The sequence below is a fragment of the Phalaenopsis equestris genome, unplaced genomic scaffold (assembly GCF_001263595.1).
Source record: "Phalaenopsis equestris unplaced genomic scaffold, ASM126359v1 Scaffold212053, whole genome shotgun sequence".
NCBI classification, from domain to species: Eukaryota; Viridiplantae; Streptophyta; class Magnoliopsida; order Asparagales; family Orchidaceae; genus Phalaenopsis; species Phalaenopsis equestris.
This window is the reverse complement of record NW_018231011.1, coordinates 23,883-35,320: the sequence shown is the minus strand read 5'-3', so window position 1 is coordinate 35,320 and position 11,438 is coordinate 23,883. Positions and strand designations below refer to the sequence as shown.

General features: G+C 32.7%; 1 long non-coding RNA gene across 1 annotated transcript; it reads right to left on the bottom strand.

Annotated features, from left to right (window-relative positions):
* Positions 1-10,765: 10,765 nt before the first annotated feature.
* On the bottom strand, positions 10,766-11,082 carry LOC110036873. Its single transcript, XR_002295273.1, has 2 exons — positions 10,925-11,082; positions 10,766-10,837 (listed from the first exon to the last, which is right to left on the bottom strand). It is a non-coding gene; the product is annotated as an uncharacterized LOC110036873 (long non-coding RNA).
* Positions 11,083-11,438: the final 356 nt, after the last annotated feature.

The window sequence follows — 11,438 nt, the reverse complement described above, 5'->3', positions numbered from 1 at the left end:
AAAGATGAATCATTTAAAATGTTCTTTCGGTGTCACCTCTGGGAAATTTCTAGGATTCGTTGTTCATCATTGGGGAATCAAGATCGACCCAAATAAGATTAAAGCTATTTTGGAAATGCCTCTCCCCAAAACCTTGAAAGAACTATGCTCCTTCCAAGGAAAGTTGGCATATCTGAGTCGCTTTATTTTAATCACTTAGGTAGGTGTCAACCCTTCTCAACATTAATTAAAAATTATGCCAAATTTGTTTGGAAAAAGAAATACTAGATGGACTTTGAGGATGTTAAGCAATATTTAATGATACCTCCTGTTTTGGCAGCCCCTATCCCGGGAAAATTGTTAGTACTTTATACAGTGGCCTTAGATGATTCTCTCGGAGCCCTGTTAGCTTAAGTCAATGAAGAGGGTAAGGAAAATGTGTTCTAATACTTGAGCGAAGTTTAATACCAATGGAGGTAAAGTATCCACCTATTGAGAAGCAATGTTTTGCCTTAATTTTCACTGCCCAAAAGCTTAGACATTACATGCTTTCTCATAAAATTACCCTTATTTTGAAAGTTAATCCATTACAAAATTTGATGACTTGACCAACACTTTTCAGATGTTTAGCAAGGTGTTCGATGACTTTATTTCAATTAGACATAACTTTTTTTCCCCTCTGCACTATCAAGGGACAGATTTTAGCAGATTTTCTCGCTGCGCGCCCACTTCCAATAGGGTCCCCACTGAACGATGAACTGTCAGATGAGAAGCTACTACAAGTGGAACCATCCAGTGTCAGACAGTGAGAAATGTACTTTGATGGAGATTCTTCAACCAGAAAGGACAAAGGATCAGAAATGGTTATACCGGGCAAAACAGGAATTGGTCTGATTTTCATCACGCCAGATAAGGGCATGTTGAGATTCTCACAAACAATGAAGCACAATATGGAGTTGGTAATCTCGATGGATATAATAGATATTATCGTCTATGGTGACTCACAACTCAACATCTAACAAGTTGTCAGACTGTATAAAATTTTAAAGCCAAGGCTAGTAGATTACCACCGGTACATAATGAAATTATTAGAGCAAATCCCCAACATGACTCTATACCGGATTCCTCAAGGAGATAATGCTCATGTTGATGCTCTAATGAAACTTGCTAAGGAGCTGGCATTTCCACCGGAGGATTCCTTTGACATTACAGTACAAGGACGATGAGTATTGTCTTAAATTGACCATGACAACTTACAAAAGCTCAAAAAATAAGAAGGAATGGTGACTGCAGTTGTTGACATTAACGAAGACTAACGAACCATCGATAGAATATATGCAAATATGAAAGCTGCCAGAAGACAAGTTTGAAGCATATCATATCACGATATCATATCACGAGAAGAGTTATGTCATATGCTCTAGTGGGTGATGTTCTCTACAGAAGATCGTTCGATCAAATGTGGATGTGATGTCTAAGCAAGGTCGAAGCACAACATATTGTTAAAGAAGTATATTTCAGATTGTTGTGCTCACCAGTTAGGGCCAAATATGAAGATGAAGATCAAGAGACTTGGATATTATTGGTCAGGAATAATATTCGATTGCATGTATTTAGCTAGAAGGCATCACCTTTGCTATGTGCATTGGGTGGTCTTACACCAACCTCTGATTGTACTACACCCAACTGTTTCCTTGTTGTCATTCAAGGGTTGGTGCATGAACACAATAGGTTTGATAGACCCTTCATCCTCTAAGGGACATAGATTTATTCTTACTACTATAAATTACTTCTCCAAGTGGGTAGAGGCAGTGCCGTTACTAGAGGTTACATCACAACATGTTATGCAATTTTTTAAAAGCCAAATTGTTTACATTTTGGTGTACCGAGTGGAGTGATTTCCGATAATGGGACAGCCTTTAAGAGCACAAATATCAATAACTTCATCAAAATACATGGGATAGACTGGAGATACTCTACTATTTACTATCCCCAGGCAAATAGATTGGCCAAGGCCTTCAATATGACGCTCGCGCAAATTTTAAAGAAAACATTGGACAAAAACATAAGAGATTGGCATAATAAACTATTAGAAGCTTTAGAAGCTTTGTGGGCCTACTGGTACTGGACAATGTTCAAAACTCTCACTCAATGTACACCCTATGCACTTGTGTACAAGTCTGAGGCCATACTACCGCTAGAAGTTCAGATGCCATCTCTCAGAGTTATCGTCGTCAACCAAATCACAACTGAAGAAATTGCAAAGCTCAGACATGAAGAGTTAGAAAGTTTCAAGGGAGAATAATTAGAAGCACAACAATATCTATAACTCTACCATGCAAGGATAGTGCAGGATCAAGACAAATTGGTCTGCCCGAGGGCGTTTAAAGTTGGTGACCTTGATCTCATTCTCAAAAGACCTATTCTTGCACACCATAAGATAGGTTAAAATTTTGAACCAACTTGGGAGGGACCATTCGTTATAGAGAAAGTTTACTCAGGAGGATCTTACCAAATGGTGGATTTTCGAGGCAAAAGACCTATGGTGTCGGTTAATGGCCGCTACATGAATACATACTACCCAACGTGATGTTGCTTGAAATCAAACTTTTGAAATTTTGATTATTCTAGGGTTATTTATTTGGCTAAGCGTCTGTGACTGGGTCCAAAATTTTGTAATAAAATTAACCTCAATAAAATCAAGTTTTGGAATTTATCTACTTTAATTTCTTCCCTTTGTCTCTAATTCTGAAATTTCATTAAGATAACTTAAATTACATAAATAAAATTTGCACTTGTATAAAATAAAATTGTTGTTTAATGAATGCTTCATTTTTGTTCTTATTCATGTTGAATTTCAGCTCACCAATATTTTTCTATTTTTTGCAGAAAAATGTCAGGATGAAAGTTTATTTTCATCTTTAGAGACAGCTTGAATCTTGCGCTGAATAAAAGAAGGGCAGCTCAGGGTGGCATCGTAGACTTTGACATAAACATCGGTCAGATCAGCATAAACTATGAGGGTCCCCCGATGGACATAATCAGTGACCAAGAGAAGAAAAAATTACCATCACTGCTGAGAATCAGTACTAAAGAAGGTTCCTTACCGAAGAGGAAGAAATTGATAACACAAGAAAATATGATGGGAGGCAGTAGCCTTTTGTCGTCCATGATAACCACATCAGTAGGAAATTTAATTGTTGCTGATGATAAAAGAGTGTTGGATGCGCCACTAAGAAGAACTCAACGCTGAAATGCTAATCGTCACAAGCATAGAGCTTTTCTATGAGAGGAAAAGAAACGCATGAAGGAGGCAGAAAATACACTCACCCTGATTCCTGAGGGTAAATTTCATGATCCTTGCATGAAAGAAACTTCTACTAGTCCGCCTGTTATGGAGGACAAGTCTGAGTTTCTTGCAGAGTAGATACTACAAGTGATTCCATATTCACTTTACAGGGGTTGCTCGATGTGCAACATTGAGGTTCCCCGTGCAAGCATCAATAGGAGCAGCATTCATGGAATGCCCAACATGCAATGTTCTCCACTTAGACCATTATAGTTCTCTTGAGGAGTTCGTAGCCGCTAACACAAGAAGTCGGGAGACAGCTTACCCGGACACTGAGTCATATATTCCATTATCTACTGAGCCAAGTTAGACATGGTATCCTACAGATGTGGAGATGAGGGAGCAACCTTGATTACACGCCTAAAAGTACCTACTTTTTTATATATTTTTTATGCTCATTTTTAATGATTTTTAATGATATTACAGTCTAAAGAACATGTTTTTGATTTTAGGCACAAGAGATTTTGCATATTTTTTATTTCAGGTACAAGAAATGAACTTTTAGAGAAAATGAAATAAAAATGGTTCAATTTGGAGTAAAAACGAGCAAGAAAGAAAATTCTGACTTGGCACATTTTGATATGTCTTTCTATGCTTAATCTACTTTACATTTCTTAAATGTTTTTGAATGAAATTACACTTTCAGGAAATGTTTTTTTCATGCTTATTTTGTAGGAAAATTTGTTAGGACCAAAACATAAATGAAATGGGGTGAAACGGAGCTGAAACAAAGCCAAACAAAGTAAAATGGAGGAGCTGCTGCAGAGTGGCGCATGATGCACCAAAATCCAAAGAACTGGTGCATGTAGGAGATGACTTTTGGTGGATTAAGGTGGTTTGTGAAGAATTTTTGGGCAAATTTTTAAAGGGACACTTGTTCTAAACACCTCTTGGAGTGATTCAATGCATCTATAGACTTAGAAAGGTTCTTTTATGAAGGGATATGTCTCTTCTTTTATGAAGGGATATGCTTTTATGAAGGGATATGTCTCTTGGATAAATGTACATGTCTTTTGAATTCAAAAGAGCTAACTTTTGAATAAAATTTAGGAGGGAATTCTAATTTCTTTTTAGAGGGAGGCAGCCTTTTATAAAATAGAGGGAAGTCTAGGGCTTGAGGAGGAATTTTTGCGTGTAGTGTCTGCGTGTAGTGTCTATGGTGTGTGTGTGTGTGTGTGTGTGTGTGTGTGTGTGTGTGTGTGTGTGAGTTAGTCATGTGAGAGTAAAACAGAGAGAGAAAGAAAGTCAAAGGCTTGGAGAATTTCTTCAAGGATTGTAAGAGGAGAGGGTAGGTGACAGACTTCTTCTACATTACATTTCTAGGAGAGATATAAGAGTGCTCGTATGGAGAGAAAGGCTTGAAGAGAACTTCTAGGGATTTTCTTGCGAAGGATTGTGAAATAAGTTCTGTCTTTTATTTATTTTATTTTGTAAACTTATTTTTATTAATGAAATCCTTGTTTTGTCGTATCCTTCTTATGTGTTGTCTTCAGTATGCTTCTCCCTACTTTGAGATATGATTTCGTGATGAATTGATTTTGTTTTCTACGGTTTTAAATGTCAATAATTTGTGATGATTCAAACTCCGATCTTCATTTACTTTTAAATTTGGCCAATTGAAATGTTTAAATGTGTTGAGAAACATATGTTCGAAAAGCGCAACGATTTCTACTAAATGGTGAGAATCACATTTGATTTCATGGGAGATTATTTCATCGATGGGGTTGAGTGGAAATAAATAGGGAAATATACTTTTCTGGACGCAAAATTGGAGATTTTAAGATGACAGATTAAAATCCCCAATTTGGTCCAGTTGATTGGAAACTGATGCGAGATTATTAGTCCTTGGGTGAGGGAGTAGTGGGAGCTCTAAAGTTGCAGTCAGTATCCTCCCAGCCTAACAACGGAATTAGGGACCAAACTATGGAATAGTCAATGTTCTTTATTCATTTAGAAGAGGGTAAAGAATAGAATTGCTCTTATTCGGCACAAAATAATTTTATATATTTTTAAATGATTTTAATTTCTTCACAATTCATATACTCATTGTAAATGTGAATGATTTTTATTTTAAACTTGAACTCTTCGTCACAAAACTTTATTTAGTTATAATAAATTTAACTTTAAAGTTTAGAAATTAGTTTACGTTTCGAAAACTTAGCTCTTCTAGTTACTTTTCTCTTAGCATTCATTAAACCTATTTTAACTTTTCTTTATTATTTTAATTTTTATAGTTTTAATACTGTGATTTAAGTTATTATCATAAGAACTTCCATCTTCCAAAACTAAGACTTTATAGTAGTAGACTAGAATTAGCCTAAGGGATATCTTACTGCGCTTCTCTGTGGGATCGATACTAAGGTTTTTATAGAAAGTCCTATATTATTCAAGGTGATACGTGCAATTTTGTAGAAGCATTAGTGTGTGAACTATTTTATATATTTTATAACATTTTTATCTTACACATTAACTACTTGATATAAATTAGATCAAATTATTGGCCATATTTTTGAAAGAAAAATTAATGTGTAAATTTCAGGATGAGTCAAGTTTTTGGCACTGTTACCCGGGATTTAAATTTACATATATCATATAAAAAAACAACACACACCAAGGGTGCATCAAGTTTTTGGCGCCATTGCCGGGGAGCTTCGATAAGAACTTTAAAAGAATTTTAGTTAAACCTGTAAAACTTAAACTTAGAATTTATAGTATTATTATATAGTGTGTTTAATTATTTTGTGTTTATTTAAAAAAAAAACAAAAATACCAAAAATATTTTTTATATCTATCTTATAAGTTAATTCTTTAGATTTGTATGTGTAGTTCAGGAGCTGTAGACCTAGAATTTTACAAGCCAATTTTGGAGAGAACTTTTGGGAGAGATTTTAAAAGACTCCATGAATTTAATGTAGAATTGGCAGAATAACAATATAATGAATGTTCAGATATGGACTATAATGCTAGTAGCTTTGAAAGAAAAAATCCCAAGAGAGTGGAAATTTTTCAAGTAGATATTCTTACAATTTTAATTTTTCGGGTTGCAAATATTGAGAGGAAGTTTGATCAATACATACAAAGGTTTCCTTAAGGAATCCAAATTATTGAGGAAAATGCTTTTGGAAAATGGATTGAAACTGACCATGAGATACATAATTCTTATTCTGATTATTAAAATCCAGGTTGGGAATATCATTTGAATTTTAACTGGAATAATAATTTTGGAGGAGAAGACCAAGTTTCAGAAGATAATCAATTTAATCAGACATGTAGCTGGAATAATCAGGGCTATTATAGTAATGAACTTTCTTTTCCTCATGGATTTAGCTCTTACCCACATAATGAAGGGAAAGATTTATTAGAAGAGATTGTTATTGAAATGGAGAGTAAGTTGGAGTATCAAGGGACGGTAATAAGGAATATGGAAAAGTAATTGGGGCAGATTATTAGCTTAATTAATAATTCTCCTAAATTTAACTCCAACCCACAGAGTGAGGATAAGGAATTAATGTTAGAGAAGGTTGTTATTCAAATGAAGAGCAATAAAGAATATAGAAAACCAACTAGGGCATATTATTAATGAAATTAACAGTTACCCCTTAGAGATTTTACCTAGTGACCCTGAGATAAACCCTAAGGGGATGAATGTTGAGCAATTTAAAATTATTGAACTAATATTTAGAAGAGAATTTGAGGATATGTTTCAAAAGAACTTTGAGTTGAGAGATGAGATTGAAAGACCAATGGAAAAAATTCCTAAGGAATTAGAAAAACCTATTTCCTTAACTAAGATAAATATAGAAAGCCTACCTCTACCAATTACTCAGTACCAAGGGGAGGAATTGAAAGACAACCCTGAACAAAAGAGTAACCTAGAAGAATTTTATCTAAAATTTGAATTACTAGAGAATCCAATCGAAATTTTGGGAGATTTTGAGGTGTCTTATAAAGATCCATTTCTTATAAAATTTAAGGATGATATTAATATGAAATTTGATAAAATCACTAAAGTAATATTGGATTTAGAAATAAATATGAGGAATATAGATATGAATTAATCTGAAAAGGAAGTGCTGAAAGAAAATTTTAAATTCAAGGTCTTTGTAGGAATCTCTGGATCTAGAAAAGATTGGGTGATTGATCAAGGATTACTTAAATGAAATTTTGATCCAGGTGGAATCATTTATTGGGCTAGCGACGTTAAACAATGCGTGTTATGGGAGGCAACCCATAGTTATCAGTGTGGTTTGATTTAGTATGCTTGAGAATCATGATTGTTAGTGTTATACTATTTTTGCTTTAGTGTGGATTAATGAGTTTGATCGATGATTAATAGATGTTTGGATTATTAGTGGTTTGATTTAATTTTTGTATGTCAAGAGGGAGGTGAATCCTTAACTTCTTATTATGGCAAGACGTATATATTCTCTTGTAGAAGTTAGATTGACGAGTCCACTATGACCCCGGACTCACCCAGACTTGAGTTTTTCAAGAGACATCATGAACTTTAATAGTGACAGTTCCCTCTCAATTTTGTTACTTCTTTTCTCCAATTTTTTTTTTCATTTGATATGAGTATCTAACATATTTGACGAGTAACATGTGGATGAATTTACACTATCCTTATAACTGCTAGAGGTGTTAAATTAAGAAATATGGTGATGTCTGGGGTTGGTGCTCGAGAACCAAGATATCAGGGATAATCATATTTTTGCGATTTACCCAATATATCTGTGTACTGATTCCTTTAGAACTTAGAAGTAATTTAGTGCGATGCAATGAGTTAAAGGAAGAATTGACCTCATTTATAATGAGTGTTTGTGTTTGTGTTACAATATTATAAATATTTGGAGAACACATAAATATTTATATTCCTATGTCGATACCTATTCTACTTGTTAGACCTTTCTTTCTATTTTGTTGAGCATCTTTTAGTTTAAACTTACTTTCTATTGCATATTGTTCTGTCCTGATAAATACTTTTAGATGTTTGTGATAGATAGAATTTCTAAACTATTTTTCTTCCTGCTTATATTTTTTGTATTGAATGTTATACATGTTTAAAATCAACTTTGGTGGTAGGAAGAAAAATAAATTTTAAATTTTGTATATTCATTTTAGGTTAATATTATTGCAAGCATGTTTTAGGCAGATTTACTTTCTCCTGTAGTCATTCTATCTTGATTATGCACATATATGAATTTAATAGGAAATTGTAGTAGTAAGTAGATTCAACTTATTCTTTTTCTTCCTGCTACATTTTATGAAATTAATTTCAAAATATTAAGTGTAATATTTAAAATATTAAGTGTAATATTTAAAATTTCAAGTTTGGGGGGAAGAAAAATTTCTTTTAAAAAGAAGTAAACTAAATTTTATTTGTCCTAAATTAACTATATTTTTAAAATTAATTTAAAATAACCTTCGATATTAGAGTTTAACTTTAAATGACTACATTTATATTTGTAAATATTATGGTAAATTTAGGTAAAAGTTTGTAATAATGATGGTCAATTCTAAAGTTGAAGATATTTAGTATGAAAGGATAAAACTATGTTTTTCTATTTCAAGTAAAGAAAACTGTATTTTGAAGTATTAAGAATTTTAGAATTTCATGTAAGAAGAAAAGAATGAAACAATATGAAAAATTATAAACTAATATGAATTTATAAAGTGAAGAAAGGTAAAACATTTTAACTTTATGAAGACGATAGTAAAGTTCAAAATTATTAAAGGCTATCCAGATATAGTAATCCTCACTTGAAAAGAAAAAGAAAAGAAAGGATTGAAAAGATCCTAAATGAAAAAAAAAAGAAAAGAATGTGAGGAGAAGCTTGAGGAGATGCCTAATCAAAAATTGGTTTCACTTGAATCAATTTGAGGAAAAGCCTTAATTACATTTTCTAAACTTGTATTGGAGTATTAGTAACATTACAAGAAGAGTTTCCATGAAGTTCTTTTTCATATGAATGTTCTAAATATCCTTAATATGATAAATTGCAATTCATCTTGAATTGAATAGAGATTTAGAAATCTTAAATTTGAATACTAAGTAATCTTAGACTTAGAGTCTGAATTTAAGTTATTAAAGTTTTTTCTTAAATTTTAATATTTTATTTATTAAACTAAAGATAGAAACTTATAAGTTAATCTCTATCCTAAGTCATAATTTTTTGTACTAAAAGGGTTACTTGAGGACAAGTAATGTTTAAGTTTAGGAGAGTTGAAACGCCTAAAAATTACCTACTTTTTTCATATATATTTTATTCTCAGTTTTAATGATTTTTAATGAAGCAGAAATGGTGTAATTTGAAGTAAGAAGGAGCAAGAAAGAAAATTCTGACTTTGCACATTTCGATATGTATTTCTACACTTTATCTACTTTAAATTTCTCAAATGTTTCCAAATAAAATTACACTTTAAAGAAAGGTTGTTTTCTTGCTTATTTTGTAGCAAAATCTGTTAGGAGAAAAACACAACTGAAACAGGGTAAAACGGAGCTTAAACGAAGCCAAACAAAGCAAAATGGTGGAGCTGCATGGAAATTTGTGTGTGTGCGTGCATCATATACGTCAAAATCACCAAGCTGTCATCCATCTAATGAAACAGAATGTATCAACATTTATGAAATGTTGAAATTTACCGAAAAAAATTATAATGTAACACATAAGTTCCACAGGAGAAAGACGCGAGAAACTCACCTGTGTGTGAGGTGATAACATGAGAAAATAGAATGGACGAGAAGAAAAAAGAAATTGGCATGCACGTGTTTTCCATTTCTAATTCAAGGATTGTTGATCAAAGGTGACCAAGGTTGAGCCTCATAATTGGCAAGAAAAAATGAGCATGGGAAACTAACAAGATCTATACAGTCAAGAAAAATCTCTCTCATGATATGAATGAAAGATAATCATTAAATTTTGGACCTATGAAAAATCTCAAACCAAGTCTACCCTCACAAAGTGAGTGTGATATCTAGGGTGTATCCAAGATATTTAATTTACCTTCTAAATAATTTAACCAAAAACCATACTCTTAGGAGAATTGGGTGCAAATTTTTGCCATCATACCTAACTCACCATCTGCCTAATTAAACCTACTTGCTTAGTTTACTATATGGAGTACCTAATATCATAACATAAATGGTGAATAATTGAGAAATTAAAAGTTCAATTGATCATATCTTAACATACAAGGATGAAAAACATACCAAAAACAAGGAAAGTGGAATGCAGCTGCAGAAGCAGAGGATTTACAAGAACAAAACATGCAACAGACCTTCACAAGAAGGTTACTAAACTTGAGAGCAACATCATATATTGAAAAAAGAAGAGAGAGAGAGATGATGATAGATTATATATAAGATATTGTATTACAAGTTAGAAATCAATAAATAAGTACCTTCGACAAATGACCCAATAAATAATATAAAATGTCCAATACAGAGCAGGAAACCTCTTGCAAGTCTTCAGCTTCCTTCAAGCCATACCAAGCGCTTAAACTTGATTTCTTGACATGATTTATGATCATAACATGCATGAGAACATGGTTTCTGTATAATAGCAATTGATAAAGGATATTTCAAGGATCACTGACCTCCAATGCTTGTTCTGATATATACAAAAGCCGACATAAGCTACTAAGAATGGAGGAGTCAAAATATAAAATGTCCCGGATCAAGTGGCCAGGCATGTGAGAGCCTCTGGCACCATTAACACAACTTTTCATCACATTTAAAACCTATATTAATAATGAATATAAGATTAAGAGTGCAATATAAATCATAAAGAAAGATTCAGATTGCAATATGAAAATAATTTTCTTGCACACCGAGCACAATAGTCAAACCATGCTAGAAAGAACATAAACAGACATGGTATCCTTTTTTACACCCCTCATCACTTTTGGTTGAATTTTGAACTACTTTTCAATATCAACATAAATTAAAAGTAATATAAAAGATAATATTATTTTTATTTTAGATAATTAGAATAAGTCCATCTTCACTTTGAGATCTATTTATTAAAAAATTACACCAAGTAGTGTACATAGATTGCTACAAGTTCTCTATAAGAAATCTTCCTCCTTATCTCTAGCTAGGTACATGAAG